At 44.4% G+C, this 9,253-nt stretch overlaps 1 non-coding gene across 1 annotated transcript; it reads left to right on the top strand.

Moving 5' to 3' along the window:
- Positions 1-7,372: 7,372 nt before the first annotated feature.
- On the top strand, positions 7,373-7,444 carry Trnaa-cgc (transfer RNA alanine (anticodon CGC)). The gene has a single exon. It is a non-coding gene; the product is annotated as a tRNA-Ala (tRNA).
- Positions 7,445-9,253: the final 1,809 nt, after the last annotated feature.

Here is a 9,253-nt window from a genome sequence, read left to right on the forward strand (position 1 = left end):
GGAGTGATATGGGACCCCTGATACGTCTACATACGACTCTTGACAGGTGACGCGTTCGTACGCATCCTGTCTGACTACTTGCATCCATTCTTGTCCGTTGTGCATTCCGACTGATTTGGGCAATTCCAGCAGGACGATGCGACACCCCACACGTCCAGAATTTCTACAGAGTGGCTCCAGGAACATTTCGGAGTTAAAATACTTTCGCTGACCAGCAAACGCCCCAGAAATGAACATTATTGAGCATATCTGGGAAGCATTGAAACGTGCTGTTCAGAAGAGATCTTGACCCATTCGTACTCTTACGGATTTATGGACAGCCCTGCACTATTCACGGTGTCAGTTCCCTCCAGCTCTACCTTAGACATTAGTCGAGTCCTTGCCACGTCGTGTTGCGACACTTCTGCGTGCTTACGGGGGCTCTGCACGATGTTAGGCAGGCGTACCATTTTCTTTGGCTCTTCAGTGTAGATACCACGCGCCACCTACACGTGACAATTAGACGATTATAGAAGTAGACAGATAAAATTTAAATTAATACTCAGTATGTGTGCTTTTTAACAGTTCGCTGTGTACTTTAACTTGCCTAAATTGAGACTGAGGGACACAGTTTTAAATTTTGAAGTGTCGATGTGATGTCCATTGGCGAAAAACAATGGACTGCCATCTGTAAGATTTAAACGCAAGTTTCCGTACATAATTACTATCTTAAATTATATTAGTCACAGGATTTTGGGAGCTGACAGAACTACTTGCTGCAGTTTCAACGAAGCTTTGTTCGTTTCCAGCTCGATTATAGATGTTTGGTGTGTGTTTCTGTCAGAGAATCGTAGTTATTACTACTGAATACCTTCTACAACGAGGGAATTAGGGTGGTCACTGGGGCATTTAGGGAAGCCTAATTTCGAGGCTCTATACTGAGGTTGGTGAGCCGCCGCTTCACAGCAGGCGGCAACTCCTCGTGGTACGACAGGCATACAATATGTATTCTTCTCTTTTCACATCTGAATACCACACTATTGCTCACCTGCTTTTCGCAAAACTCTTCAACATTAATCGGCAAGGAACGAAACCATTGGGGATTATGTGCAAAAGATTTCCTTCTAAAGTAGACTGGTAGATATTGATGCTTCACACCAATATTGGAGTAAAAGGCCCTCTTGGTTTCTTAAGAGTTTCAGAATTATTTTAGAACTGACCATTTATTTTAAGACTGTTTTTATAATGTTGCAAATAAACAACATAATTTTGCTGAAATACTCAGACGCTCTAAAGAAGTGAATGGGCTACTCAGTAGTCTTCCTTGACTGTATATTCAGTTATCGACTCCCCTATCAGTTTGCCGATATTAGTGTTGTACTGTTTGTGATCCTGAAGGCAATGGAGCTCATAAGGCATCATCAAAGTTTAAAGTTGCCCATTTACTCTGTTTATCTCGCTGGTTCCCTGCAGAGCAAATACGCAGTTCATATAGGGAAAATTACTCCTACTTCAAAAGAAAAGGAACTAGATATAATTCTGGAGCCTGCCAGAGCAATTTCCCCGCAGGCTTCCATCTCGCTGTTCAGTCAAAAAACCAAACGACTGTGAGAGGGGAAGTGCAAAGGCCCGAGGGCCAGTAAGTTGCGTCTGGGGAAGCCAATTATCCAGCTGAGGTGTGCCCCGTACAGGTCAGTCCGGTGGGATGAAACAACTCTGACCCGCCTCTGAATAGGACACCCTCACATGGCTTCCAACTTTGTCGGCGGAAAAATCGAATGGTCTCTCATACGTGTAGTATGCTGCTGGTGATAAACCACGCCTTATTAGAAAGCATTTTATATTCGGCCCAAAGGACAGCGGCTGCTGTAACTAGGGAGCTGTCCTCTGTTTTAGGTAGCGATTAGACGAGTGTTCCAAAGCATTTAAAATTTTGAGCTTTGTTCGATTTCAACATAAAGTCTTGGTTTGGATGTTTTTGTGTTTTGCATAGTGGTTAGCCCATCCATCCTTTCCCGTCTAGTGATCAGCTATCTACATACATCTGACATACACACATGTGTAAAAATGCATATAACAGCTTTAAGAAACTATTTTTTTAATTCAGTATACTTTTTTAACTTTAAACTCTTTTGACCATACTCGTCCCATCATATTTTAGTACAGGCACTTAATACCTCGTCGATGCGCGCCGAAACAATACTGTCAGTTGTCTGCTGTCTGCTGCTAGTCTGGCACGTATCACTGTAATGTTCAGTGAAGAAGTTGACGAGATGTGTCGTGTCTGTGCTTAAGATTTCATTTTGATCTGATGACCGGCATGGTCGAAAGGCGTCAACAGGAATAATAAGCACTCTGCTACCTAGACAAATTGTGTGTAAATGCAAAGAATAATCACCGATCTCTATGATGACCTTCAAACCAATGTAGCGATCTATCAGGTAATCAGCATTGGGTTAGAAGTAACTTCGCCCATGAAAAACAGCTCAAGTTTTTCATACATACCTGGATAATAGTAGAAGCAGGTGAAAAAATGAATCATTTCTTCCCAGATTTCCGAATTACGAAGATTCATACGGAATATCTTCGTATTGGTGTGATTGCCTCGCAAAATTTTTTGTATGATACAACGCAGTAGATTGCAATGGGTGACGAATGTTCAACAGAAGCGGATGTAACATAGAGCTCCCACAATGAACTGTTGTAGAGTCATTAATGTTGTCAATACGCGTGAAGCATTCTGACATGATTCTGATTCTGGACTGGTGGTGCTATATACAACAAAAACTGGTCCGTTAAACGGAATTTTCATTGTGTGTTTCAATGTCATTGTTATTCCTTGAAAAGTGAAGGTTTTATCACGTTTGTAACGCTTCCCGTTCTCTTGCTTAGCGGCAATTCGACACATCTCCCATCATCAAATATTCGCTGTGTATTATTCATATTCAGGTATACCATTATTTCGTGTTAATAGTTCGGTGTAAGTTGCAAAACCCTTACGCCCATAACAATGGAATGCCGTCGCAGTTCTCTTCAAAAAGTAGCTAAATTCAACATTAAGCTCATAAGAAAGCGAATAGGTCTTATGCTGGGTAGTTAAATTGATGGTGTTCCAAATGCTGCAGTGTGGGACGTATACATGGCAGGACGCTGAAACACCGCTCGTACGTTCATTAATCGTGCGCTCGCGGAATACGATGAAAAATTAATAATTCAACATGCTGGCACCGAGTGAAAATAAGGCGCTGTAAGTAGTCAGAATGCGGAGTGGGTGCAGGAAAAGGGGGGAACGATCATACACTTGATAACGGTGTTTCTGGCACGTTTATTAGGCTCTGGTCACAAGTTACAATGTGTGTTCAGTAAGATCTCCCGACTCAGCAGCAAAATGCCACATCCGTAGCACGGCAAGGTCGACAGTTGCTCGCAGCGTATCTGGTGTAATCAGAGTGATATGTCGTCGTATGTCTTTCTTCAGATCAGCAAGAACTCGGATAAATCTCTGATAGACACCATCTTTTGCATATCCTCACAACCAGAAGTCACATGGATTTAGGTTGGGGAATCTGGAAGGTCACACATCTTGAAACTGCTTAGGGGTGATACAGTCCTTACCAAAGGTTTCTCGAAGCAAGCGACGTTTACATGAAAATAGAGATGTGGGCAGAATAGCGTTCTTGCAAAGCTAGAATCACTTATTGCACATATGATGATTATAACGTGCACAAGTCGCTGCACTCCTAACAGGCCCACACTGTGTCATCTCTTCAGAGGCCGGCCGCGGTGGTCTAGCGGTTCTAGGCGCTCAGTCCGGAACCGCGTGACTGCTGCGGTCGCAGGTTCGAATCCTGCCTCGGGCATGGGTGTGTGTGTGATGTCCTTAGGTTAGTTAGGTTTAAGTAGTTCTAAGTTCTAGGGGACTGATGACCACAGATGTTAAGTCCCATAGTGCTCAGAGCCATCTCTTCAGAGAAAAACAGACCGAGAATGGGGGAGCTTTTGAAACCGCTGCAAAGTCGCATAACGTGAGCGCAATGAAATTCCCTGCACAACATGTGCCGGAGTAGAACCCCACATGCGACAGGTCTGTGCATTCACGGCATCGTGCAGAGCAAAATGTGCCTCTTATGACCAAAGGATATTCTTCAGCCACATATCATCCATTTCCATGCGTGTTAAAAAAACGAAGGGCGAAGTCACGGTACGTAACTTATCTCGGGGCTTCATTCTGAATTTTGAACGATACCAGTATAAAATGCGTCGCAAAACCTTTTTAACTGTTGTCCAGGAGAGAGACAACTCCCGCGACATAGCTCGGGCATTGGCTGCAGAGTTAAGGCATGTGCTGCACTGTTGGCTACAAATGTATCAATTTCATTAACGACTGCCATGGGAATGGGCCGCCTCCTTCTCGTTACTGATCACCTAATTCACCTGTTCCTTCAAATTTCTTGATGAAATTATTTAGCCCATTTATCGACAAGGGGCAACTTCACAGCTGTATCTGTTGGCAGTATTCTCAGAATACAATACTGCTATTGCTGCCGTTCTGATAAAAGTAACTTTTCCAACAGTGCACCGTCTTCTCAATAGCCATTGCATTTCTTACGAAAAACTATAATCTTCTGTACCCTTTACACCAGCAGCCGGGTGTGGCCGAGCGGTTCTAGAAGCTTCAGTCTGGAACCGCGCGACCGCTACGGTCGCAGGTTCGATTCCTGCCTCGGGCATGGATGTGTGTGATGTTCTTAGGTTAGTTCGGTTTAAGTAGTTCTGAGTTCTAGGGGACTGATGACCTCAGATGTTAACTCCCATAGTGCTCAGAGTCATTTGAACCTTTTTTTTTTTAACCAGCAGCCGCCTCACTACAGAAATCAACACGCGTCGCCAATTGACAAACAGCACGCTGACTTCAGAACGGGGAACATTTCATATTCTGAATGCTTACAGCGCTGTATTTTCACCTGGTGGCAGAAAGCGGAACTATAATTTTTTGCCGCAATCTCTGGGATTGCACCGTTCAATGAATACACCTATGATGCTTCAGCGTCCTGTAACGTATACAATTAGCACCGTAGCACTCGAAACACAGTCAGTACCTTTTAGTATTCGATTGTGCATCAATTTCACACGCTCTTGATTTGATTCAGGCGGAATTTGGCTGTTAAATAACGCTTATTGGATGACTTTAGACGCATAAATAAAAATAATGCTTGAATTTGAACTATAGAGACGAAATCTGGACACTTACTCAGTTTCAATAGTTTATTTAACATTGCGCTTGTGATTTTCGCAAAACGTATAACGGAACCCAACTAGTAAATTTACTGGCGGAAAGTAATTTCTAGTTGAATATGGCTCATGTTTATCATTTACTAATGAGTGTATATACCATAAATCATTTGGGCTTATAACGGAAATAGGAATGTAAATTTTTTTGAGGTACACTGTCAGAAAAAGGGCTATGTTCAATCGAACCTGGCTGTAAAATATGAGTACTGTAGGGTTATAGCGTTAGTGATTCATTTAGCACGGCCAACGGCGACCTGATGGCGCTCAGAACGCCTGTCTGTACACCCTCTGTTTTGACTCTGTATGCACCAAGTGTGCTCAATTTAGGGGTGAACAGTGTTTGCAACATTCATTCTAGGGTGCAATCAACGAGTACGTATTCCTTTTGTACAGCTTCACCCATTTGGAGTTGGTCGAATTCCAGACGTCGGAAAAACTGGATGGGTATACTCGTATAGACGGAATGCTTCGCATGTTGAGCAGAATGTATCATCTATGGTGTGTCTCTGGTTTCAGCAGTGATGAGGGAACGTTCCCATGCCAGTAGGCCAGGCTCTGGTCGTCCACGTAGTACAGACGCATGTCAAGACTGGCACTTGTGAGAATAGCTATGTCCGACTGTACACCATGGCGCAACGAAGTCTAGAGACTTGTTGCACCTACTGGGCCATCGGAGACGAGTGGAAACCGTCTACTTACAGCATGACGATAATCACGTGTGGCTCTGTTCGAGCTACTAATACCACGACATCGTCAAGCATGGCTAGTCTGTTATCGAGAGAGTTGATTGCATGGCAGGTGCTTTGCTGTTTACAGCGACGAGAGTGGTTTCTGTCTGTATGCTAGTGGTGGATATACACGTGTACGGCGTAGACCTGGTGAGCTGACTAATCCAGAGTCCTTCCGCCATTGACACACAGGTCTCATCCCAGGCTTCAGGATGTGGAGGGTCATATTTGGTGTTTCTGCAGGCTACAGTAACCAGGGTCTAGCACTTTGCGCAGGTGTTTATCTAAGTGCTATTGCCATTTCTTCGACAGGAAGGTGATATGCTTTTTTAGTAGGACAACGCACTTCCGCGCTACATGCTGTTGCGATGCAATGTGCCTTTCGCTGTGTACAACAGCAGATCACCAGGTTCTTGTCAACTTAATACGTGTGGGACAAGATGAAGAGGGAACTTATTCTACAGCGCTTGCAAGAACCGTTGCCGAGTTGCAACAAAAGGCGCAACATGAATGGAACAATCTGTCGCAGAATGACATTCAAGCACCTTCATGATCGTTGGCACTACACGCTGAATTTGACTGACAAGTTACAGTTTGACTGACAAGTTTGACTTACAGTTATACGATTACCTCCAGATAATTTGCGATTTGGATGATCGACAATGGACACATGTTTTTGGTGGATTTCTTTTAGAATTTTACATAGAATATACGATAATACAAGAGAGAAATTAAAGATCATTTATAAAGTCACCAGAATTATCGTCAATGTTCTGTGAAGACTGAGGTACGTTCCTCATTGTACACCTGTTAAAGTATTAAGGATTTATTTTTAAAAGTTGTTAAGCCAATTTTGATACTCATTTTTGTCCAGAAACTAATTTCCTTGAAAATTGTTACGTATGGCGAGGAAAGGGTGAATCTGAGATAGTATGGAATAAGCAGGTTTGGGATAACGGCAATAGAAGCTCTTAAGTAATTTATTTTCTCAAGTTTCCGATGTGTAGCAGCAATACAAACGCTACAGAGTTGCATACCAATTCTCGTTGGACAATTTGACACTTCGTAGTGGTGTGTCGTTAGCGTGGCTGTGTGAACGAGATCGCATGAGAGCCCTCCGCAAATTGTTTTCCAGTTAGTTCAACATTCATTCTGTAACGATATCTACATCGCCGAGATATAAAATAGCAGCATCTGCTCACAGAGCTGTGCACAGACTCAGACTGAAACCTTCAAAGTAACAATAGTGCACAGGGAGTCCAATGCAGGTATTGTTGTCCCACGTCAGTACTGCAACTAACTGGAGAGGTTGATCCTGAAATGATCTTTTCACTGATGGAACATGGCCGTATTCGCTAGGATACGTGAGACCGAGCGAGGTGGCGCAGTGGTAGCACACTGGACTCGCATTCGGGAGGACGACGGTTCAATCCCGTCTCCCGCCATCCAGATTTAGGTTTTCCGTGATTTCCCTAAATCGTTTCAGGCAAATGCCGGGATGGTTCCTTTGAAAGGGCACGGCCGATTTCCTTCCCAATCGTTCCCTACCCCGAGCTTGCGCTCCGTCTCTAATGACCTCGTTGTCGACGGGACGTTAAACACTAACCTAACCTAACCTAGGATACGTGAACCAGTAGTTACATCAAGAGCCCCTGTGTGATGTCAAAACAGAAATGTGTCGAACAATTAGAACAACACGAATTGTTGGACTGGTCTTTCCCAACCAAACCATAACTTCTAATAGGTGCGTCAACAATGTTTTCTAAATCCTTTGCCAGAAAACCAATACACTGTATGACAAAAAACTGAAGCACCCACAGGACATGGTGGGATGTAAACGTAACTTCGTACACCTAAATGGTATTGGCAGACATGTAAATGCAATTCTGTGCGTCACTTAGAAGGGCTACCAGAATGTGTTAGTGCCGTTAGTGTTCAGTGTCGTTATCACGCCTGGTATTGTACGTAAAGGGCATGAACGGCGTCAGAGGTTGAGTGGTCACTGGGAAGGACACGGAGACGTCGAGTACTCGTGTGAGATAGCGTTGACAACAATTGACGGAGTTGAAACGGGGTTTAGTGTGGGTCTCCATTTATCCGCCTGGTCAATTGTGGAATACCCAGATTCATGGGGCATTCGGATGTGGCAGCTACCCGGTGTTGGAATGGATGAGTTCTTGAGGGCAGGCATAACCGTCAAGTTTCCAGTGACTATGTCTGATGACCGCAAGGGAAGATCAGCGTATCGTGGACCTGTCACATCGTAACCAATTCACATCCACACTTGCCATCCGAAAACAAATAAAGAATTCCCTGGAACAGTTCAAAATGGTTCAAATGGCTCTGAGCACTATGGGACTCAACTGCTGAGGTCATTAGTCCCCTAGAACTTAGAACTAGTTAAACCTAACTAACCTAAGGACATCACAAACATCCATGCCCGAGGCAGGATTCGAACCTGCGACCGTAGCGGTCTTGCGGTTCCAGACTGCAGCGCCTTTAACCGCACGGCCACTTCGGCCGGCCCTGGAACAGTCTATGTCATCCCACACCACTGGTTGGAGACTAGCAGCAGACGGACTAGGTAGGGAATTACACTACTGGCCGGCCATTAAAATTGCTACACCAAGAAGAAATGCAGATGATAAACGGGTATCCATTGGACAAATATATTATATTAGAACTCACATGTGATTACATTTTTACGCAATTTGGGTGCATACATTCTGAGAAATCAGTACCCAGAACAACCACCTCTGGTCGTAATAACGGCCTTGATACGCTTGGGCAAAGAGCCAAACAGAGCTTGGATGGCGTGTACAGGTACAGCTGCCCATGCAGCGTCAACGCGATACCGCAGTTCATCAAGAGTAGTGACTGGCGTATTGTGACGAGCCAGTTGCTCGGCCACCATTGACCAGACGTTTTCAATTGGTGAGAGACCTGGATAATGTGCTGGCCAGGGCAGCCGTCGAACATTTTCTGTATCCAGAAAGGCCCGTACACGACCTGCAACATGCGGTAGTGCATTATCCGGCTGAAATGTAGGGTTTCGCAGGGATCGAATGAAGGGTAGAGCCACGGGTTGTAACACATCTGAAATGTAGCGTCCTCTGTTCAAAGTGCCGTCAATGTGAACAAGAGGTGACCGAGACGTGTAACAAGTGGCACCCCATACCATCACGCCGGGTGATACGCCAGTATGGCGATGACGAATACACGCTTCCAATATGCTTCGATCGCGATGTTGCCAA

This window comes from Schistocerca nitens, chromosome 1, assembly GCF_023898315.1.
Source record: "Schistocerca nitens isolate TAMUIC-IGC-003100 chromosome 1, iqSchNite1.1, whole genome shotgun sequence".
NCBI lineage: Eukaryota > Metazoa > Arthropoda > Insecta > Orthoptera > Acrididae > Schistocerca > Schistocerca nitens.